Below are 25,088 nucleotides of genomic sequence, written 5' to 3'. Positions count from 1 at the left end.
TTCTTTTTATCTTGATTCTGCTTTAAAATAAACTGAGTAATCAGTTCTTTGAAAATGCAAAGATCTAGAACTGCCAAATTCTTAAGATAGTCATAAATATTTTCAGAACATTATAGAAATTTTTAAGTTCCTGAAAGCTTAACTAATATTCAATATTTTTTATTCTGAATTTAGAAATCTCTACTTGAGACAGCCTTAAATGCTGTTTTATACCCTATGTGCAAGTAAACTCCGAGTAACAGTCTTACAGGTTCACATAGACTTGAGTTTCCTAAGTCCCTGGTCTAACTTTAACATTTTTTTTTTAACCTCAGTTATTGGAAACTAAGGCAGCAGCATCTTCCAAGCCCTGTGATAAAGTGGATGCTGCATTTGGAGATCTGAATTCTCCTACCATTCACTATTAAAGTCAGATGTCGGGTCCCTCATTACTCCCTGACACATTTAGTGTCTATCTCATAGTCAGATGTGAAAGCCACATACTTCAACTCACTCTTCTTTTGAAGGATTCCATTTAAAGCTTCATGTAAGAGTGCTAGAAAACCAAACCAGCAGTGGGGAGTGGAGAGGCAGTAAGTGAACTCACACTCCACTCCCTTGTTGATTTTCACCTTTGCTTTATTCAGACTGTCAGTACAGGCTGGGATCACATCATCTGTTCATCTATGTGAAATCATGGATCTTCAATGACAAATGTGCTTAATTACCTATGGCACAGCACCAGAAACATTATTTTGTCGTATACGTGAGAACTGGAAGCATAGATTGCTCTGGCATAAGACAGATACTTCGTCTCTCCTAGAAGTTAACAGTAGAGCATTCCAATATAACCACCCAGGGAAGTGCTTTTAACATTGTTCCCAGGTCCTGGGATTAGTGAGAAATTATCTTTTGTTGTGGCATGTCTAGTGTCAATGTACTTACTGAGAAGCACATGTGTGGCTGCAGAAATTCGTAGTCTAACTGTAGATTTGGTTCATTCGCTGCAAAAACCATCAACAGCTGCAGTTTCTTTCAGTTAAATAAGAATAAGGTTCAGTCTATTAATGTTTTTCATCACATCCATACAGCTTTTGAGGTCTAGATACTGGGAAGAATAAATTGCATTTTGCTTTAAAATGTAAGCATTTGTGTATCTGTAGAAATAATTGAAATTCTACTCAAGAGGTTGGTACAAAGCCTAGAGCCGAAGAAAGGATGTGAAGAGTAACTCTTGTCAATAAACAAGTAGGCCATCTAGGCTTAAATTTAATTTTACCTCTCTGTGTCCTCAGTAGATTCTTGCATATTAAAATCCTAAAATGCTGGTCAACTGCCTGACAAATTTAAAGAACCTTGGTAGTCAAAGTGTGTGACAAAATTATTAATTATATTTATGTAACCCCAGTAGAATCACATATAAAAGATATAAAATCATGACTATTTTGGACCTTGATTATATACTTTGAGATAATATTGTAGAAGAGTTGTTTTTGTTTTGTTCTGTTTTTGTAATACCTAAACTTGTCATAACTACTATCCCATAACAAGGGAATAAAATTTAAATTACAGAAAACAAGTAGCAATTGCTTAAATATTTAAAATATTGGGTGTTTTTGTCTGTTTGTATTTAGTTAATACGTGGGTTTTAAGTTGGGGACACCATGGGAACAAGAAATAGCAACTAGTTCAGCGCTGTGGCCCTATTTTACATAAGACTCAGACTATGGAAAGTCTTCCCCCACACCTTTTAGGAAAATGAGACTGCCCTGTGCTTCAGAAGCCTAACAGGAACACGCTGTTGGATTTCTGGCACAGTTCTAAGTTCACTGGTTTTCAGACAAGCAAGCTGACAGTCAAAACCTTTATTTTATGTGTAACACGATGAAGGTAAGAAACTGGCGGGATCTGATTGATTTTCTGATTTGTCCTACTGCATGGTACAGTCAACAATTAGATTAGTTGTTTTAAAGGACTTTACCATTACAAATTTCTACCATAATGAGACATGCTTGGTGAAGTTGCTATGGTGATCATGGCCATGGTTCGGTCCCCAAATATGTAACAATGCATCATATCCTTTATTTCCCACCAGTAAATATCTCTTTAATTTTGGCCTTTTAGCTGCAATGCAAAAGAACATAAACGATAGTTATTTATAAATCATGGACTGATTTTCAGTGATAAAGAAACAGCATATATGAGCTGGCTAGGTTTATATCAACTTTACATAGGCTAATAAACTCATCTGAAAGGAGGGAACCTCAGTTGAGAAAATACCTCAATAAGGCTGGGCTGTAATCAAGTCTATGGGGCAATTTTTTTTAAATTAGTAATTGATGGGGTAGGGCCCAGCCCATTGTAGGTATAGCTATTCCTGGGCTGGGGGTCCTATGTTCTATAACAAAACAGGCTTAAAAAGCCATGGAGAGGCAGTCTTTCTCTGTCTCAGCTGAGGCAGCCATCTTGCTCTTTCAGTGGGCTGGTGTTGGAGGACCCTCCCTGCTGCAGATTTACCAAAAGCATGAATAAGAAAAGGTAGCCAAACTTCAAGCTCAGGTCCAGATAGGAGAAAAGGGCACAGCTCACAGGAAGAAGAAGGTGGTACATAGGAGAGCTACTACTGATGACAAAAAGCTTCAGAGTTCACTAAAGAACCTGGCTGTGAACACTACAGCTGGTATTGAAGAGGTGAACATGATTAAAGAGGATGGAACAGTTATTCAATTCAACAATCCCAATGTCCAAGCTTCCCTCTCCGTTAACACCTTTGCAATTACTGGTCATGCAGAGGCCAAACCAGTCACAGAAATGCTTCCTGGAATATTAAGTCAGCTTAGTGCTGACAGCTTAAGGAGCCTTAGAAAGTTAGATGAGCAGTTCCCATGACAAGTACTGGATAGTAAAGCACCCAAACCAGGAGACACTGATGAAGAGGATGATGATGTTCCAGATCTTATAGACCATTTTGATGAAGCATCAAGAAATTCCTCTGGGTTTTGAAAGCTGGCATGGACTAGATTTAACAATCAGCTCTGTTTCAAAGTTTTACAGATCTGGAAAAACATCTCCCGTTATGAGTTCAGTAATATAAATATTTGTATATTAATGATGCTGTTTGCTCAGCATTTCTTGGCCATTTGATTTTGCATTTTGCACTTCTTCCCATGATCTATCTTCCAAGGATCTACTCTTGTGTTTAAAATGTGAAGTATTTGTACAGTTTGAGGGTGGTTTTTGTTCTGGGGGGGGGGACTTTTGATGTGCATGAATATGTACGTGTGTGAGTATGCATATGTACATGTATGTTTGTGGGTATGTGTATGTACATGTATGTGTGTGGGTATGTGTATGTACATGTATGTGTGTGGGTATGTGTATGTACATGTATGTGTGTGGGTATGTGTATGTACATGTATGTTTATGGGTATGTGTATGCACATGTATGTGTGTGGGTATGTGTATGCACATGTATGTGTGTGGGTATGTGTATGCACATGTATGTGTGTGGGTATGTGTATGTACATGTATGTTTATGGGTATGTGTATGTATATGTATGTGTGTGGGTATGTGTGTCCACACTGGACAGAGATTGGATAACAGTTATATCTATACTATTCCTTTCCCCAACAGAAACAATGCAAATCTTTACATTTGTTACTTTTTTCTCTAACAAACATTGCACATAAATGATGAAAGGTGAGGTCTCTGATTTCAGAGCTTAGAAATTTCCTTCCATTAGAAGTTTGGTGTTACTTGGTTAATGTCAATATTGTTATACACTTCTCTGGGTTGAAAATGTCCTGAAATATTTTGCCACTAGATTGCTGCCAGAGTCACAAGGCTTTGGTGTGGCTACCATAAGCCCACTTCCTAATCAGACACATAAAATGTCCTTTTTGTTAGCTTTCTTCCTGGTGTTCTGCCTCCCTGCATACTGGTCTTTAAATGGACTGGACAGACTTTGATCTTACTCTTCTGCTTAGCTTGAGACAGAAGGTCTCCATAGAGAAAGTGCCTAACTCCTCTTTTTGTTCTTCACCTCAATGAACAGTGCCATCTTCAGTGTTGCATTTCCCTTCACATTTATGGTTGGTCCAGTTCAATCTGGAATACTTGATAAATAACTTTATACTCGGCTTATCCTGTTTCCTAGTTGTTCTTGGTAGCAGATGCAGGTGTACCTCTGTCAGCAGGGTTGGGCCTGGGAATGTCCTTTTGAATGAAAAGAACACATAGGCTATGTTATCTCCTGGCACAAATAGGCATTCTCTGAAATGGTACTGGCCATGGGAGAATTTCTTCAGGCACTTTGCTGTTCTTGGCCTTGAACGTATCTCTGAGTAGATCTAAGTGGTTGTAGCTGCTCCGAACGCCCTCCTGCATGCTTAGAACAATGCTTCAGGGAACAGTGGTAAAACACAGTATTTATTTGCGTACCTTCTTTTAAAGAACTTGTAGGTAAGTTACATTCATTCACTCAGGTTTTCCTCTTGCTGTTCTGATAAAAGCTCATATTTTGACATAACAGCATTTATTATAGCCAACATTTAGATAAGGTTTAAAGAATCTGTTGTTTTCTGGCCCATCATCATACGGACTGCAGCTTGACCTTGCAGCATGCCAACTTTTGTTTCAAGCTAAATATCTTTCCTTGATATTTAAGATGCAAGACCAACTGCATATTGAGAAATCTGTAGATATGAAGGCAAATCTCCTGTGGTTTTGTTATCCAAACATTTTCAATTTATTTTATAAATTTATTGATTTTTTTCCTGTTATGTTTTATATACTATATGGACATAACTAAATAAATAACAGTAATAAAATAAGAGTACAAAAGAGGAGACTATTTCCTCTAGTGCTTCTGTTAACTGTTGTCTACAGTTCCTCCTTTTCTATTGTTCCTCTACTCTCCATACTCAGATGGATTCTCATGTATGTGGTCATAATTCAAAATAATCTTATCCATTGTTATATCAATATCTGTAGGTGGTCTACTTACTCCAGAATTCTGTTCCTTTGACTGTCCAACAAAACATATTGTCAACAGAGAGCAATGGGCCATGTTGTAGATGAATAGAGAGCATATATCTAAAACTGATAAAATTTGTGCTCCGGACCAGATTCTGGCATCATATTGCCTTGTTCACCCCATGAGCCAGCTACTATAAATTTCATCATCAATCCAGTAAGAGATTTCTGAGTGTAAACTTTGTTCTGCTCTTGCAGTTCTGTAAATCTCACTTGGGAATTCTCGAGAAGGAATTTTGTCATCTGTTCAAGAATATCATTATTTTTATCAGTACTAATAAACTTTATATACATGAAAAAAGCCATGAAGAGCAAGCCAGTAAATGTGGGACAATAATGGCTCAGGTTAGTATGAAGGAAGAAGAGAGGAAGCTTTAACCCAGGATCCCTCAAACATGACCTTTTACAACCTGCTGGCATAAAGCCAGCTCCTGTACCATCAATCCCAGCAAAAGTGCATTACCCTGATAATAATCCAGCTTCACTCCTTGTTTGACTTATAAAGTAACCCTTCTACCCCACCCTACAGCCCCTGGGTGTGTCCATCTTCTAATACATTTGCCTTGGTCAATGGTACACAGCTACAAAAGCCTTGCTCCAGAAACCCCAGGAGCATGAATATCCCCCCATCTCCATAAAGGAACCAGTTCTCTGAAGTTGTTCTGGGGTGTGTTCTTTGCCCAAGCATGGATCACTGTCTGAAATCCTGCACTACATGCACCAGCCCCAAAGTAAGCTTCCCTCCCTGCAGCCCAGCTCTGTGCATATTAGGCCAGGCTACCCAGAGGGAGGATCAGGTGGGGAAGGGGAGAATTAAGTAACATCACTTCATTCTTTTTGCTTCAGCTCCTGCCTTCAGATTCCTGCCTTATTTGAGGTCTTATCCTGACTTCTTTGATGAATGGTTATATAAAAGTGTAAGCCAAATGAACCCTCTTCTCTATAAGTTTCTTTGAGTTTAATCACAACAATAGTAACCCTGACAAAATATGTAACCATCACTTTTATACCCAAGAATAATGTGGGGCTGGAAAGTTGGCTCAGTGGATAAAATTTTTCTTTCTACTTTTGCAGAGGATATGGCTTTAGTTTCCAACACCAAAATGATGGTTCACAATTGTTTGTAACTCAAGTTCCAAGGAATTCTATAGGCTTTTCTGACCTTTATAGGCACTGTACACACATGATCTTCTTATGTACATGTGAGCAAAATACAGGTACACACAAAGAAATAAAAAATTAGATAAATTTCTGAGACTTTTTGTGAAAGAGTGAGGCATATGATTAAGCCAGAGAGGTCAAAGGAACCACAAGAAGATCTACAGAACCAACTAACCTGGGCCCATGGAGGCACACAGAAACCACGCATGGGCTAGGCTTAGCTGCTCTACACATTTGTAGCAGGTGTGCAGCTTGGTCTTCAACTGGGTCCCCTAACAATTGTGCGTGTGTGTGTCTGTTTGTGTGGTGAGGGCTGTCTATGATGCTGTTGTCTAACCTTGGATCCCTTCCCTTAGCAGGGTTTCCTTGTCAGGTGTCAGTAAGGAAGGATGTTTTTAGTCCTACTATATTTGATGTGACAGGAAGAGTTGATACACATGGGGACCTTTCCCTTCTCTGAGAAGGGGACAAGGTACTGGGGGAGAAATTGGTAGGGTGGGACTAGAAGAAGAGGGGGGAGGGGCTGTGATTAAGATATAAGGTCAATAAATAATGATAGAAAAAGAATAATTCTTGGAAATTTAGACAAAATGTTACTTGACCACAAATAGAAGGAAAACATTAAATTTCTAGTTTAAAAACAATAAATCAACTTTGTATGCAAAGATGAAGTACATCTGCACGTGGTGCTATTGATCTTTAAAGGAAAAAATAAAGCTACCTTATAAAAAAATAGAACCCAAATGGTGAATATAGCACTTTTTCTAAAACTGTCCTGTTTAAACACACATACTCAATTTTACTTTTAAGGGAGATGACTATTTTAATACTATGACATTATAGAAGAACCTGCAAACTCTACTGGATTTATGCATTACTGTTAAAGAAAAGAAAATATATAATATCTACTCTATAAATATTTTTATATAAATACTAATCACTGGCATGACTGGTTAATGCCTAAATATAATGTCCACAGATTATTAATTTGATATAAATTGTGAGTTAAAAATCAAGTATCTAGAAACTATTAGAAGAGAAAGTAGGAAAGAGCTTAGAACACATAGGCACAGGGGAAATTTTTCTGAACAGAACACCAATGGCTTATGCCCTAAGAGCAAGAATTGACAAATGGGATCTAATGAAATTATAAAGTTTCTGTAAGGCTAAGGACACAGTCAACAGATTGGTAAAGAATCTTTACCAAGCCTACATCTGATAGAGGGCTAATATCCAATATATGCAAAGAACTCAAGAAATTAGACTCCAGGAAATCAAATGATCCTATTAAAAATGGGGTACAGAGCTAAACAAGGAGTTCTCAACTGCAGAATACCGAATGGCCGAGAAGCACCTAAAGAAATGCTCAACATTTCTAGTCATCAGGGAAATGCAAATAAAAACAACTTTGAGATTCCACTTCATACAAGTCAGAATGGCTAAGATCAGATATGGAGAAAGAGGAACACTCCTCCAGTGTGGGTGGGGTTGTAAACTGGTACAACCACTCTGGAGATCAGTCTGATGATTCCTCATAAAATTGGACATAGTACTACCTGAGAACCCAGCTATTCTACTCTTGAAAATATACCCCAAAGATGCTCCAACATATAACAAGGACACATGCTTCACCATGTTTGTAGCAGCCTTATTTATAATAGCCAGAAGCTGGGAAGAACCCAGATGTCCTTCAAAAGACAAATGGATACAGAAAGTTTACACACTATTAAGCTATTAGAAACAATAACTTGATGAAATTCATAGGCAAATGGATGGGACTAGAGACTATCATCCTGAGTGAGGTAACCCAGTAACAAAGGAACACACATGGTACACACTCACTGATAAGTGGATACTGGCCCCAGAAAGTTTTGAATACCCAAGAAACAATTCACAAACCTTGTGAAACCCAAAAGAAGGAAGGCCAAAAATGGGGATGTCTTAGTCCTTCTTAGAAGAGAGAACAAAACAATCATGGGAGAAAATACAAGGTCAAATAGAGGAACAGGGATTTAAGAAAAGATCATTCCAAGGCTGCCTCACCTGGGGATCCACCCCATATGCAGCCACCAAAAGAAAACAAAAACAAAAACAAAAAAACAAAAAACAAAACAAAAAACTCAAGCACTATTGCTGATGCCAAGAAGTACTTACTGCCAGCAACCAGATAGAGATTGCTCCCCAGGGGCTCTGCCAGAGTCATACAGATGCAGCTGAGCATGCTGAAAGCTAATCAGTGGACTGAACACAGGGACCCCAATGAAGATGCTAAAGAAAGGACTGAAGGAGCTGAGAGGAGTTGTAACCTCATGGGAAGAACAACATTATCAACCAACCAAACCCTTCACAACTCCCATGGACTTTAAAACACCAACCACTGAGCACACATTGAGAGACCTATTGATCCAGTTGCATATGTAGCTGAAGATAGTAGTGTCTGGCATCAATGTGAGAAAAGGCCTTTAGTCCAGGGAGGGCATGTTTTCTCAGTGTAGGGGAATGCCAAGGCAATGGGGTGGAGAGGGTGACTAGGAGAGAGTGTAGCTTCTTAAAGACAAGTAGAGGGGGGAAGGGGAGCAGGGTGGAGGAAGGAGATAACATTTCAAATGTAAACACAGAGAGTATCTAATAAAAAATAAAAATAATTGAGTATCTGAAGGCTAGAATGTATGATGTTCCATACTTTTGATCCCAGCACTTAGAAGGTAGAGACCAGGCTGATTTCTATGAATCCAAAGTTATCTAGGGATACACTATGTGATGACATTTATTGGGAAAAAAAGAGAAAGAATTCAATTTTCCAAAAATTAGAACATTATTTCCTATTCTCTGCATCTTGATGGAACCCTAAATTAGCAGTGTTTTCTTCAAATTTAAGAGAAAGTGTTATAGTCCAATAACTTCATCATTCATTTTCATAAACTGGACTTACTTTTAGTATTAACAATTGATTCTCAGATTTAACCACTTGCCCAGAAGCAGTCCCTACATCTGAACACAGGAATAATGTCTTTGCCCCTTCAATGAGTGTTACAATCAATTCCCCTTGCCATTAGGTTACACTTTTATCTAATTCAGCCAAATATGAAACAAAAGAACAGGAGTCATAATTGTCTAGATGTCTATTCTGTTTAGAAACCAGTTCCACCACCCCCTTTGCAATTTCGCAGACAACCATTGCTATATCTGAATTGCCAGCCTTCATCTGCATAAAACTGGGGTTCAGATAATAATAATTAAGTCATCTCTGTTTTTCTCAACCCATGGTTTCTTCAACTCTCTTTTAAGCAAACATAAGAAGAGACTGTCAAAGAAATTGTGTTTCTCAAAGAAGGCAAATGATATGAGTAGAGATCAGGTTGTATTTCACATTCTTCCTTCATAAGCAAGCTTGGAGGACACAATTTGGCAGACCCCTTGTCAACAGAATCTTCGAAATGACACACAGTTCCTCCCTGTGTATCCAAGTGGCTTCTGGCCTGCACAGGGAGGGTTTACTTTAAACAATATTGCAATATTCCAAATAAAGACTAGATAATAATTTCATCACTTGGAAAACAGGATTCTCATGTTAGAGGAGAATATGTAAATGCCCACTGAATTTTCACTGTTTGTGTTCTTTTGTGTTATAATTATTATTTTAATCACAATATGATGCAGCTGATTCATTTGTATAAAATTTTTGACTACAACTCTTCTGCCTCTTGTGCATATAACTCAAGAAAAGGTAACAGATACATTATAATAAAAGCTAATGAAAACCTATTGAATATTTTTAGTGTTAAATTATTTATTCATGGCTACACATGATCATAGAGGAAAGACAGAATGTGGTGCGGTAAAACCAGGAAGCTTGGTAAGCTAGAGTAGGTTGAGACCGGAGGACTCTGTGGGGGGCACACACCTGAGACTTAGATGACTCCCACTCCCTGCCAGATCTCTGGCCTGGAGCACATGCCACACTTCCCACATAGGAAATGTAATATGTGGTCATGTTGACCCAAAACAGAGTTCTCCATGCTAATGAGTTACCTAGAGGCGCAGGTATTTGTCCACCCTGAGAAGTGGGTATGGTTCAGTATATATCCATTCTCCACCATGAATAGCCTATAAACAATTTAGAAGCATGGATTGTCATTTTCATCAAGATCTGCCATGGGGAGCCATGGAAAAGGCATTCAACTACAGAAGCACACCTTGCTCCTCAGCCCCCTGACACTGACCCCAGCCTGTGGTTCTTAGCTCTTCCCTGATTCCCAGAGGTGCCTGGATAGCCATGAATTTGATAACCCTAGCCCTAGCCTTATTACAGGTCAGTGGATCCCCAAACCAGCTCTGGCTTTCTCATATCTCAGCCTTTCCCACCCCCAGAGGAGTGTCTTGGCCAGGCACCTGCCCTGGCCACCCTGTGGAGTAAGTTCAATGCCCTGTGCTCTGCCTCCCCAAGAGGCCATGCCCAGTGGCAGGAAGGACAAGGACCCACAGGGATATATAAAAAATGGTGATCTTTCAATAAATGTATTGCTAAGGAGCAAAAAAAAAAAAAAAAAAAAAAAAAAAAAAAAAAAAAAAAAAAAAAAAAATCAAATCAAGAGCCAAGATAGAGCCAAGATTTGATTCTTGGCACAGCAAACAAGCCATTGGATGTATCCAAACATGTTAACTATGTATACTTTTAATAGGGTAAATGAACAGAAAATCAAAAGCTCTACATATTTTGGTATGCCTTAATATCTTATCTTCAACTAAAAAGGGGTGGCTTCCCACAGGACAACAAACACCTACGTATAAGGAAGGTGATAGCAGCTAACTTTAAAGATGAGGGGCTGGGGATGAGGCTCAGTATAGAATATGCGGCCAACACAGCCAAAGCCATAGCTGCAATGCCCACCACTAATAAGAAAAAGCCATCCCCTGCAAAGGTCTGCCTCCTTCCTCGTGCTCCCACATCTTCAAAATGCTATACCTCAGATACATATTGTATTCATTTGCATGTATTTCATTGATATTATGTGTGAGACAAAAAGATAAAGGCAATTTGGCAGGGCAGTCAAAAGGTTCTTTGCAATTCCTTGTTTTATTGGGTAGTAGTAAAAAAAAATACAATAATCAAGTATGGCTACTTAAATAAAAGAACATTAAAAAGCTAGTGAACTTGGCTTTCTATTAAGTATGCCTCGTAATTATCTTTTTAGTCATTCATTTCACAGTCTGCATCATGCATTACTTAATTGCAGAGCAAAGAATGTGTACACTAATTGCCAAATATATGCAATTGAATAACCTGGTTCTTAAGACAGAGAAGAAAAAATAGTTACTGCAGACAATACAAAAAAATAGGAGGATATAATCAACAAAAATAATTGCTAGTCATTTAGCATAACATGAGTTTAGAAAAGACAGTATAGAAACTAATTTAGGTAACTCCCACACTTGCTCTTATTCACTTAATTCCCATTTCAAGTCTCTTAAAAACCTATCACACAAGATTTAAAAATTGACAAAAATATTAATGGTAAAAAGACAATTTCCATAATAATTTCACCTGCAAGAATGGAATCCATAGAATAGCAACTGTGCATTTTCTAAGTGCACACTCCGATAATGAAAATGGAAAAAAAATAACTTCTAAGTTAATATGTTTCAAGGCCCCATTTATATAATGTTTTGTGTTTGTTTGTGTCTGCAAGTTTTAACTGCATAGAGAAGAACACAGTTTATTTATTCCATGAAAGGACAGGATACTAACACAATTCAAAAGCCCCAAGATCTGCCCTTAAATAGCCACATAAATTGTTATAGTTCATGGTTTTTGTCAAGAAATATACACTCCATCTTTTTGAGGCATCAAACTTTTACATTTTTATCATGAAATACTCATGAGGCCCAGATGAACAATATGTGCAACATATTGCTTTTCTATAGTCTTTAGGAATTTCCCCTGGAGTCCTCTTAAGTCTTAATCTTGAAATAAGGCCTTCAGCAAACTGGGAAGTCATTTTCTTCCTGAAGTCTAGCTTGGTGCTAACATGTAGAAATGCTGCAATGAACATCTATGTAAACTGGATCATTATACATTTTTGTATAGCTGTTAGTGAGATCATCATACTTCACATTAGATACAGTGTCCTTTTTTGAGACCCAAGAAGAAAACTTTACTTGCTATTCTCAAGAAAAGATATATACTGAATACTTAAAACATTTTTAGTGGCTATGATAGGTTTAAAACATGTCTGTGGAAATATTCAAGAGTTTCTTTCTCAGGTCTCTATTAAAAATAAAACAAACCTGCAATGCAGATCTATAGGTACACCAACTAGAAAGAATAAAAATTAATTTAATGTTTTCTTAAAGTCATGAATAACATATCTATTCTTGTGCAATTTCAGGGCACAAGTACAATAAATTGCACCTGAATGCACACATTCAAGCATGTGTGGGGGGGTGGGTTGGTGGATAGGTGTGTGTGTGTGTGTGTGTGTGTGTGTGTGTGTGTGTTTGTGTGTGTATGTGCATAACTTATACAGACAATTTTGAGCTATGTATACTAACAGAGCCAAATACGTGAATAAATAAAAGCCAGCAATTGATAAGAAAACACACAGAAACAACGAGAGAAAGGGGACCTGGTGTCGTTTTTTGTGAGAATTTCTCAAATTACATTGATTTTTAACATTCTAGTCATTAGCAAAGACACTCCCCATTCCTCAGCAATTGCTTTCTAAACCTGGTTAAGCGTGTCTTCCTTAGATGTTGTCAGCATCTACATCCAAGGCCTCCCTAAAGTCAATTCAGTTTCTCAAATTCCTGATACAGAAGTGACCAGTGTGGCACAGGCAGAGAGGCCATTGCCTGGCACCTGAAAATCTGCCTACAGCTTCAAGTGACTGCTGAACTTGCATGAAACTCTAACCCCCATGTCTATATGGATCATATCTTTGTAGCCAAGCTTCTGCCTGAGTTTCCTAGTGAGCAGAGAAACTAGCCTGAAACCTCCAGCCAATTTGTGGGATGCACAGCCTTCCAAATGTGCACACCAGTTCCCCCTATGTAATAAATGGCACTGGCTGTGCAGTTTTCCAACCTACTTATTTAAAAAGCAAAGTCACAATATACAACAATCTGGTCACAATATTTTTCTGTCATTCCCCTCCTAGCCGCAGCCTTTGCCTCTCTTGTTATGTGAAAGACTATTATTTCTGACACTTTATAAGGAGAAAGAACTCAGCTGTTTTGCTTGTCATCATTTTGTGTGAGGTGCGTAGAGGACTGTCCCCCAAAAGGCACAGCAGTGATTGTCTTCTATGTGTGAATCAAGATACAGATAGAAGGAATGAGGCTGAAGTGTGTATATACAGCCCCACATGTTCAGAGCACCTTGACATAGAAAATCTGTCTGTTAGGGACTGTATATACAACCCCATCTGTTTGGAGTACCTTGACAGAGAAAATGTATTGGTCTGCTGGGGATGAACTTAAAAGTGCAAAATATCTAAGAATCTTCTGAAACACTTCCTGTTCCTCTAGAATGCTTATTACTTGGTGCTTATGGAATGTAATGGCCATTGAACCTGTTATCACCATCAAAAGCCACAAAATCTGTAAACCTGCATATCTGATTAGAACTATCATTAATGTCTCCCACTAGAAAAGGTAAAGTCCCCTATAATGTTGGCTAGCAATAGGTGTTGGTACCAGGAACTGACTTTTGCCTCCTAACCCAGAAGCAACCATGACAGGCACATCTGTTGCCATGGCAATAGCCATATATTCCCATTATCCATTTGGTTTAGCTCCCACCTTTACCTGAGAGCAGTTACATCACAGTTTAAATAAAAGCAGACCCTTCCTGCCTTTTGCCCCCTCTTTTCCTTCCTCGATATCTTTTCCCCTTTGTCCCCGTTGCCCCCCCAATAAAGTTTTTCCACTTGGAACTGCCTTGGCCTGGTGTGATCTGTCTGGATGTGAGCCTCCATCTATCACAATAATAGGAGCCCTTGATTATCCTTGAGATAGTCACCCATGGGCACAGAAATGCTGCTTGTGGGTCTGACCTCAATAGAACGCATCATAGTTATAAAGAACTTAGACATTAATCATAGGGAAGGAAGGCTCCTTCTGCTCTAGATCTTTCCATACAAGTGCAGAGTATTATTTGCAGATAATGTGCTTCATTGAGCTTGCACTGAATTGTTCACGCAACAGCTGTAAATCAAGATTGACTTTTTGAACTTCACTCTGCATAATTCAACACGCTACTCAACATCTTCTGCCTAAGCAGGCTCAGGGCTTAAAAGACTGTGAAAAGCTAAATAACTATCTCAAAATGATGAAATAACAAAAAGGGTTTGCATTAACAAATCAGGAGTGAGTCACTTACTGTCTGATTCTTCTCTGATCAAGAAGTGACAGCAAAGGTGCCATTAACAAAGACAAATGTCATGAAATGATTAAAGTGAAAATTTCTCCTAGTTCTCTGGGATGAGAAGATGACCATAGAAGGAAGGTGCAAAGGTAACTGCTGCTAAATACTAGTCCATCAAAAGTCAGGCTTACCAGCCTCTCAGTAGAAGAGTTAGCCTTAACTTAGAAGTAATCAGCCCTGCAGTTACAGGCAGAGTAACCCAAATCATTCCATCATATGGAAGTCAACCCACACATAAGAAATTCCTCAAAATGGTACAGCAGTAAAATCATTATCACTTCACTGAAACCTCCTTTCTCTTTGTGGGTTGATTTCCTGCCCATACCCAGAAGGTGATCAGTTCCTCCATCAACAGTTGTCCTCATTGTCTTCAGGGTCTTCTACTTATTCCATCCCAATCATCTTCTCCCCTCCCCGAGCAGGATTGTTATGAGCAGCAGCAAGCCTTTTGTTCCATCACCTATCCCCCAACTTGAACAGCTGCAAGAAGCAAGCATCCTATACCTAAAACTCACTGTAGTTCTCACTCATACCAGGAATGAAAACTAATTCAGGAAGAGGAGGAAGAAAGAAAATCTCATTGAGTTCTTCTTGAGTAACAGACAACTAGCATGCATATTTGTCACAGCAGCCTAGTAAGTAAGATGTGGCAATATTTCCAGACTGCCACCCTGACTACTGAGATCACTACAGCTTGTCATAGTTAAACATTAGCCCAGAGTTATAAGAATCATCATGTTAGGCCTTGAAAATATGATATTAAAACATTTCATCACCACACTAATAATATATATTCCTAGTGAACTTTGAAATCAAAACCAGATTAAATTAACATCACAAATAATGTTTCTCTAATATGCCCTCTACTTCTGACCCTTCCAATCTTTCAGTTTTCTCTTCCACAGTGACCCCTGAGAGTTGGCAGGTGGGGATATGATATACACACCTCATTTAGAGACGAGCACTCCACAGTCTTATTCTCTGTATGTTGAGCAATTGTGAGTATATGTATGAATCACTGTGAGCAAGAAGAAGTGGAAATTTGCAGTGAAATACTGTTTGTTAGAAATGATTCATAGTAGCTGTGACACATACACATGGCTCAATTACAACCCAGTCAAAAATCCAAGAATGGACAAGGGACAGCATCATGAAATTCTACTTCTAGCTGAGAAGCTATTGGCATTTGATGGCTTCTGGGGAAGACAGAGTCAGTATTATTTTTTTCCTGGATGGGTGAAGCCAATGAAAGGCTATCCAAGCCCTAGTAGATGGTCCTATATCCCATGTATATAAAGGTAGCCCTATGTCGAGAACAAAATTGGATTTAAAAAAAAAAAAAAAGAGATGTTACATGCAAGAGTGAGGGAAAATGGTGGAGGAAATATGGAGGGAAGTAGAGAAATATGTCTGATCAGAACATTAAAGTCATGAATGAAATTTTCAATGAAAATAGTAAATAAAAGAACCATCACCTCACTGTAATCATATGGAGACATTCACAATTATGCTTCAAGATAAACTTAGTCTTGGTAGTTTCCCCAAACCTTAATTATCTACTATGATTACTTGTGTTGTTTCAGATGAATGTTTTATAGCTTCAATTATGCTCTAAGCTTATGAAGACCGACAGCTTTGTTTGTACAAATTTAAAATATCTCTAGTACTAAATACAGTGCTATTCATGTAAAGTTATTAATACAAAACTGTTAAATCAACTTAAATGATGTATGAGCTGAAAATAACCTCTTAGAACCTTCAAAAGACTTTCAAATCAATCAAATGTAAAACACAGTTTCTAGGGAAGAGGGGAGAGGAGTGAGCATCACAGCCTTCATGGCAAAACTGAGGTGGGGAGGGGATGGAGTGGTGATGGTGCTTAGGGAAGACACACTCAGATAAATGTGGGTTAAAAGCAGTTTGTCATGGACATAAAGGGATCTCTCCTACACCCAAGAAAGGAAGGGATGCTACAAACATCACAAACAGTCCTTAACCTCAGTCTTATTGACGTTCCTTTCTACACCTACTATTTCTCATCTCTAATACCTGTGCTATGCACTGAGTTGTTTAGACCCAGAATCTAAAGTTACATTAATCCACCCTTCCTTCTCAACTCCTACATTTGATCCACTACAACTTCTGAAAAACATGTTCTTCCAAATATATCTCTACTCTATCCACTATAGTTTCCCTCCAGATCTGCTTCATAACTTTGGGATGAGTTGCCATCATCACCCTGATTATTATAGCTGTTCAACGTCCTGCTTCCATTCTGGTTCCTGCCAATTAAGTATTAGTACATCCCACCATCAACAATCAATATTTAACATAATGTCACTAGATTGCTGCAAATCTTCTGGTATCCTATATGTTGTAAAATATAAGTTTATATATGCAAACTTGAATGTCTTTCTCTCTCTGTCTCTCCCCCTTCACCATGTGTGTGTTTGTGTGTGTGCATGCATGTGCATGTATGCATGTGTGTGTGTGAGAGAGAGGGGGGAGGGGACTTTGTACATAAGGCATTTTTATGAATATGTGTGTGTGTGTGTGTGTGTGTGTGTGTGTGTGTGTGTGTGTGTGTAGGACAAAAGACTACCTTGGGTATTATTCCTAAGGTACTGCTCACCTTTTAATTTTTGAGACAGAGTTCCAGAGTGGCCTGGGACTCACCAAGTAGGCTAGAGTGACTAGCTAGTGAGTCACAAGAATCCTTTTGCTATTATCTTCCCAGTGCTGGAATTATCTGATACACTTGCTTTTTTGACATTGGTTCTGGATGCTGAATTCAAGTCCTTCAGTCCTTTGTGGACAGTCTCCCAGTTTCTAGGCTCAGATTTTGCTTGAATTTTACATGGTCTGTGTATACCTCAGCCTCAGGCCTAATCTCCAACTACCTTATACCTTATCGCTTTCTTTCCCTTTCTCCTACATACCGACTTCATATGTACTATAAAACCTTGTTACCTCCAGCTTAAATACAAATATCAAACACAGCCACAGGATAAGTTCTTTCTAATATCCAGATTGAAGTTCTTTTCCTTGTTAATAAACCTGAATGTAGTGCCATCCTACAGAAGAGACAACGTCTATTATTTCATCTTCTATATTCTCCATGTAATGGACCATTCCCATTTGAATGTTATATGTGTAATGTCTATTTTCTAGCCAAGATCTGCTTATATCCCAATTGCACCCAGTCTCATAAGTGGTAGGCTCATATATTTATTCACATAGTAAGGAATAACTATTTCTAAGTCAAACAAACAAGTAAATGAGCTATGGAAGACTTTATTTATTTATTTTTTTGAAATTTCATGTATTTTTATTATTGATTGGATTTTGAGTGAATAAAAATTACATTTAAATTGTAAATATACTATTTTTTTTCATTATATAACTTTTTTACTTTATTTTAAAAAACAAAGATAAATGTACAATTTTTCAGCATTTTTGCATAAAAGTATAGGAATACATTTTAAGGTTGTAATTAAGTATATGTGGGTACATATACATACACATATGTATATATGTAACCATAATATAGCAAAAAAAGGCTATTAATTTGAGGGGATAGGAGAGAGACTAGGAGGGGCTGCAGGGAGGAAAGGGGGATGCGATACAGTTCTATTTTAATTAAAATATATTCTTTTTTTTTTCTTTTTTGTACTTCACACAGTCTGTGAGTTGTTTCTGGGGTGTTCAGAGCTTTCTGGGGTTAGTATCCCATTATCAGTCACTGCATATTATGTCTGTTCTTTTGTGACTGGGTTATCTCACTCAGGATGATATTCTCTAGATGTATCCATTTTCTTAAGAATTTTGTTAAGTCATTGTTTCTGATAGCTGAGTAGTACTCCGTTGTGTAAATGTACCAGAATTTTTGTATCCATTCATCTACTGAAGGACATCTGGGTTCTTTCCAGCTTCTGGCTATTATAAATAGATCTGCAATGAACATTGTGGTGCATATATCTTTGTTGTGTACTAAGGTGTTTCTGGGGTATATGCCCAGAAGTGGAATAACTGGATCTTCAGGTAGTACTATGTCCATTTTTCTGAGGAACCGCCAGATGATTTCCAGAGTGGTTATATTACTTTACAACCCCAGCAGCAGTGGAGAAGTGTTCCTCTTTCTCCACATCCTCACTAGCATCTGCTGTCATCTGAGTTTTGGATCTTGGCCAATCTGACTGGTGTGAGGTGGAATCTCAGGGTTGTTTTGATTTGCATTTCCCTGATGACTAAGGATGTTGAAAACTTCCTTAGATGTTTCTGAGCCATTTGATATTCCTCAATTGAGAACTTTTTGTTTAAGTCTGTACCCCATTTTTTAATAGGGTTGTTTAATTCTCTGGTGTCTAGCTTTTTGAGTTCTTTGTATACCTTGGATATTAGGCTTCTATCTGATGTGGGGTTGGTAAAGATCTTTTCCCAATCTGTTGGCTGTCATTTTGTTTTCTTAACAGTGTCCTTAGCCTTACAGAAACTTTGCAATCTCATTAAGTCCCATTTGTTGATATTTGACCTTAGAGAACGAGCCATTGGTGTTCTGTTTAGGAAATTTTCTCCTGTGAGTTCTAAGGTTTTCCCTACTTTCTCATCTAATAGTTTCAGTGTACCTGGTTTAATGTGGAGATTTTTGATCCACTTATACTTGACCTTTGTACAAGGAGATAAGAAAGGGTCTATTTTCATTCTTCTGCATGTTGAGTGCCAGTTAGACCAACACCATTTGTTGAATAGATTGTCCTTTTTCCATTGAATATCTAGAGCCCCTTTGTCAAAAATCAGGTGACCATATATGTGAGGGCTCATTTCTGGATCTTCTATTCCATTGATCCACGTGCCTATTTCTGACTTTTATATGCGTTCTCTGAACTTGCTGCTTAAGAATTTCCCTTCTGGGTATGTTGAATAGCTTCATATGTTCCGATGCTATTTGAGAAAAATACTTGAAATTTTTACCTTAGCAGAAAAGGGAAGCCATGTTGTGACATTACCCTAATGCACAGAGTTTTAAACTTGTGGTTCTCAATATAGGGATCTAACCTAAGAATTATAGTGTGAAGAAGGTGAGAAAGATGACTGATAGACTGGTGTAGAACAGTCCAGGTCACCTTTCCAGAGAAAGCAATGGGGCTGTCTAGCATGGCAGATAATTCTGTATACCCTTCGTCAGAAGGCAAGCCTGCAAAATGTTCTTCCAGAATATTACATCAGTAAAGAGCTTTCATTCTCTTCAGTTTTGCCACAGGGTTGTTCAAATTGCTGTTCCAGTGCCTGTTGTAAACATAATCACAAAGCAGAAGTATGTGGAAGTGGCAATCACTAAGTGTTCACCACCATTGAGAGCACCACTCCTTCATTTTCACAGTGCTCTGCAGTTAGAACTAGAAGAGCTGAGTGGAGACGGAGCCCTGAACTTAAACAGTGTGACCACGCTCTCACAGATCAGAGTGTGATGAGGCACGAGTAGACATTGGGTTCGCAAGCTCATACCCACAGACCAGAGATAATGATGTGCAAGAAGCTCACGCAGATGCTCCAAGGACAGGATGTGTAAGACTGTGAGAGTTGACTTTCCAGGGCTTCTGTTCCTTGACAGAAACTATCCCTTCCTCCATCGATTGTCTCTACTCCTGGGCACTTATCAGGATGCCACTTGGACACAGTTAACATACTGGCTGAATTAGACTCACAGACGCACCTGAACAGAGAACCATGAGGCTTTTAGGAAAAAGCTTGTGCTCTTACAACAGGAATCATGAAGACCTGTAAAAATGATGAAAAAAGATACCTCAAAGCCCCTGCTTCTCATCTTTTATACAATAATTACAGGGACTGACTTTTTAAAAGACTTGACCACAGAAACGAGTTTTTAATAAATGGAAAGTATAATTTTTCCTTTTTGTGTTTCTTTTCCTAATGAATACTGAGGACAAACATAAAAGAGCAAGGCAGTGAAAGTATCATAACCTGTCATTTGTGAACAGATCAAAGGCGTGATAGACAGACTCTGAGGCAGAGAACGCGGTAACAGGGATATCCTAAACTCGTGGTCCTCCAGCCTGCCCATTAACAACCAAAGACACTGACAGACTAGTGGACTTCAGCTGAAACCATTTAGATATTTAAGGACAGAGTCAGAGTGTTCTAAACTCCAGGATGGATTTGTATTTCAAAGCTGTAAAGGGAAAAAGTCTCAGCTTAGTATCTACATCCATCGTAAAGCAGATGCTGTGTAATTGCTGATAGCTTACCTTTTTTCTGTTTTTTTTGTTTTGTTTTTTTTTTTTTTTTCTGTTACATGATGGCAATACTATATTGTTCAACATCACACATGCAGTGGTAAGAAGAGGGTAGGGAGGAGCTTTCCTTTATACTGATGCATGTGTAAAGGCTAGTTCAGCCAGGCTCACACAACTAGATTCCCAGTTATGAAAATGAAATGCCATTTTGTAGTCTACACTATCTTGCAGAAGAGATTTTTGTTTTCTCTTGGTACTTTGTTTCCTGATGAACAGCTTCCCTCTCATATCCCCATGAATATTGCTTTAATTTCAATCATGCCTTAAGGATGTACACAGAACTTCTGGTTACTACATTAAATTTACATTTGACAAAAGATTGCATTTAAAACATTTAACAGAACACTGAAGAGTAACAGGGAACGGCCTTTTGTCCCCGGAATGACACCCAGTACCCTGCTGCCTGTACCTACCCTTTTCCTCTCTGACTCCTTCTCATTGTCCTGTCTTCCTTCACAGTCCTCTCCCACCAACCACGCATGCCAATTCCCATCCTGATTTTTAACATCCTGATTCCACGATATCCATTCCCAGGTATGTAGCAAAGCCCCTATCAATCATCCTCATACGGCAGTCTGGGCCAAGATTGTGTGACAGAGCATACATGTATGAAACATAATCTGTAGGCAGCATTATGCCAGCTGCCAGTTCTATGGAATAGTGTCAACTGGTGACCTCAAATGTTTCTCTGATGTAGAACTCAGTCTGGCCGAGAAAGCAAGCATTCCAAAATAATTGCTGTGCAAGTAAAGAAGACAGAACCATGGCAGCTTAGGTAAGAGATGGGCTTGGGGTGGGGTAAGGATTCAGTGGACTCTGAAATAGATTGGACAGGAACACCATTCATTCCTGAAAACATCTTTCAAACACCCTTCTCTAGAAGAACTAAGAAATGTACAAAAATCCAAATAAATTCATCTAGGTATGGCAATTACTACCTGTACCTTTGAGTATGATAATAATTTAAGGGATTTTTGATTAAAAATAAAGTTGATTTTTTTCCTAATAGTTATCTAAAAGGAAGAATATTCTTAAATATAGCATGCAGTTTTTACTCAGAGATAAATTCAAAAACATCAAGATACAATGAAAAATATGAATATGAGATCATGTTATATGCAAATAAAAATGTTCTGGAGTCCTGAGTACTTTATAAATTCAAGCTTCTGGTAGTATGGATTTTGCAAGTGACAGATTTCAAGACTCAGGGACATGTAATGACAGGCATGGGTTCCTTCATTTGCTTCTGAAAAGCTTAATCTACACAAACAAATTCTCTAAGCATAAGACTGTGAAGTTTTTAAAGAAGTCTCCTCAGTATGGAGGAAACTTGGGAGCTGCACACTAGCATGACCTGGAGAGTTGTAAACAGCAGGATATCATATGCAGTATTTCTCATTTAATGGAAACCATCATTAATAGTTTTCTTAGGATTTCCCAGGTAAACACCTACAGATTACAGATTCATAGTATTCTTTGTATTTGAAATTTAGTTGACTTAAAGTGACATATAATACAGTTTCTTGTGTTGCAATGTAAAGATGTCTAGAGTCCCTAAAATACAATGTTTAGGGCTACTTACAAAGTGAATGCTGGCTACACTATATAGTAGTGAAGTAAATATCCTTGAACTCTCATTCTCAGAAAGATAAACCAAATGGCTTCTACTCTGTTTTCACGTACAGGAAGATGACTACATTTCCCCTAGAAAGCATAACCATGACTACATGGTGAGGTAAGAAGACATTGAGGATGCAGCTCAGTGGTTGATTTTAAATAAAATGTATAGATCCCATTGCTTTCATTCTACTAACATGAGAAAGATCTGTGTCACATGACAATGTCTTCTAGGTTCATCTCACTTATATATGGAATCCAGAAAATTTAATTTATAGAAGTACAATATGGGAGGGTAGTTACCAGAGGGTTAGGATGTGGGGAAAGAACATTGGCCCTTAAGAACAAGGTGATAGATACATAGGACAAAATAGTTTTTATGTTCAACAGAACAACAACGTGTCTATATTAATAATAGTGTGTTATTTATGTCAAATAGTTATAAGGATCTAAAATGTTCTAGCCACAAAGAAACTATAATTATTTGAGGTAATGAGTATGCTAATTTTCTGAGCATGTATGAAAATATCAATTTATACCCTATAAATACATAGAACTATTTGTTAATTGAAAATTAAATAAAACTATGAGCTATGGAGATACCTCTGCTTGTAAAAAAAGCTTCTTCACTTGGTAGAAAGATAGAGATATATTTCTTAGACTCATTAGCTGGTCAGACTAGGTTAGATGAGCTCCAGATTAATGAGAGATCCCAAAACTCTGTGTGTAATACCTGAGGATTCATTCCTAATGCTGTTCTACAGCCTACATATACATGTACACACACACACACACACACACACACACACACTAAAAATATAAAGTGAAACTAAAACTGAACAGAAAGTCATTGAAAGACTTCCAGCTGACACTGGGGGGCTTAAGAGCCACAAAGAATATCTCACATAATATGCCTAAAAGCTTTGACACACATTTATAGCAGAAAGGATCTCTCTGTATATATTGGTACAAGGAAAATAGAGCTTAACATTATATACTTACTCACAAAATTGTCCCAGTAGCTCAAAGCCCACTTCTATGGAATTAAGAAAGATCTAAATTCAGAGGGTTTGTAGGAGAGTAACAATTTCAAAAGATGAAGAGGCTAAATATCGACAAGAAACACATAGATGACTTGAAAAGCTTGGCACTTACCCACAAGAGAGGACAAACCCACTACACTTTGAGAACAAAGGGTCTCTAGAAATTACACTCCACTATCTAGTGGAATAAGAGAGATGCACTGAGGTTACAGAATCTCACAGCATATTAGCTGATCCCCTAGACTGCAGGATAAGGAAACTGAGGGCTAGCTCATACCTAACCACATAACTACTGCAAGGCATATAACACCTCAAATACAAGTCAACTAGACTCAACTTTAAAGTTCTTTCATGGAGTTACATGAAGATATGTCCCTGTTTTAGGAAATAAGCACTAAAATGCATAAATGAAACATAAATGGAGGTGATGGTCAGAAAATAACTCAGTGTCCATGAGAAAGAAATATCCAGAGACATTCTGTTGGATACTATCTCCCTTGGGACCAAAGAGAAAGAATTTAAGAAGTCTTTAGAAATTGGAAGTGGTCTTTTAGTCATGGCGACATTAGGTGAGGACAAGCACTGTGTGAAAAACACAAGTCTGTTGATATACCTAAGGGACAGATCTTCTGTGCTGCTGGTCCAGAGGGGCGGAGAAAGTCACTGCTGTGGAGCTATACTCAGCACAATCAATGATAGCAAGTCTTTAAATGGAAATAACCTAGAGAAACAACAGCCTTTCCGGTTAAAAGCATCAGAGGAGTGTTTTTTGCCTGTCTCCTCTCCATCATGAGAGCACTGCATTATCTCCCAAGAACCCACAGGGACCAACATTCCATTTCCAGGGCGATTCTGTTGATGACAGGACTTGGCTACACAACATATCAATTGGAACACTATGAGACAGCACGCCATAGCATTTATGCTGCTCAGTGTAATTTGTTTTTAAATCTTCAATTATTTGCAGCAATTGTGACTGGTGAACTACTGAGGAACTCAGCTGTGTTCTTATTCTCCAGTGGGTTTTTGAAAGAATCCTACTGTGATCCTTTTCCATAACGTGAACACAAAAGACATTTTTTCAGAGATGGTTAAGTCGTGGCTTGAACTTCTCCTAATTCCATTACTGTATTTAAGCAGGCAGTCAGTGCTGATTTACTGACTCATAATTTTACCCAGCAAACAAAAGCTGGAATTTGTTGTTGAAGGAGAGACAAAGGGTTTGAAATTGCGAGTAATTTCAATAAGTCACAATTTGGTGTTATTTATTACATTCATTCCCAGCAGGCCTAATTTAAACACCTTCATGCTTTTCATGTTTTTTTTTTTTTTTCTTATACGCTTTTCCTACTAAGAAGGTGAAATCTAATGCTTAATAATGTTCCTTCAGAATCTACACAGAAGAAGCACAAAGGAAAATCATGAATTCAATTCAAAGACAGAATGCAGCTACAAGCTTTTCAGGTTCTAATGGTGACACAACAAATTCCAATTCATTAGGCTTTCTGGCTCTT

General features: G+C 38.1%; 1 protein-coding gene and 1 pseudogene across 2 annotated transcripts in view; one reads left to right on the top strand and one right to left on the bottom strand.

The window, feature by feature from the left end:
- The window catches only part of IMMP2L (inner mitochondrial membrane peptidase subunit 2), a 409,090-nt gene that overhangs the window by 252,716 nt on the left and 131,286 nt on the right, over positions 1–25,088 (bottom strand). The gene's annotated exons all lie outside the window — the stretch shown is intronic.
- On the top strand, positions 1,864–2,982 carry LOC308436947 (transcription factor BTF3 homolog 4-like; annotated as a pseudogene). The gene is made up of 2 exons: positions 1,864–1,869; positions 2,432–2,982. The product of its transcript is annotated as a transcription factor BTF3 homolog 4-like (transcript).

The sequence above is a fragment of the Micromys minutus genome, assembly GCF_963924665.1.
Source record: "Micromys minutus genome assembly, chromosome: 1".
Taxonomy (NCBI): Eukaryota; Metazoa; Chordata; class Mammalia; order Rodentia; family Muridae; genus Micromys; species Micromys minutus.
This window is presented reverse-complemented; position numbering and strand designations above follow the sequence as displayed.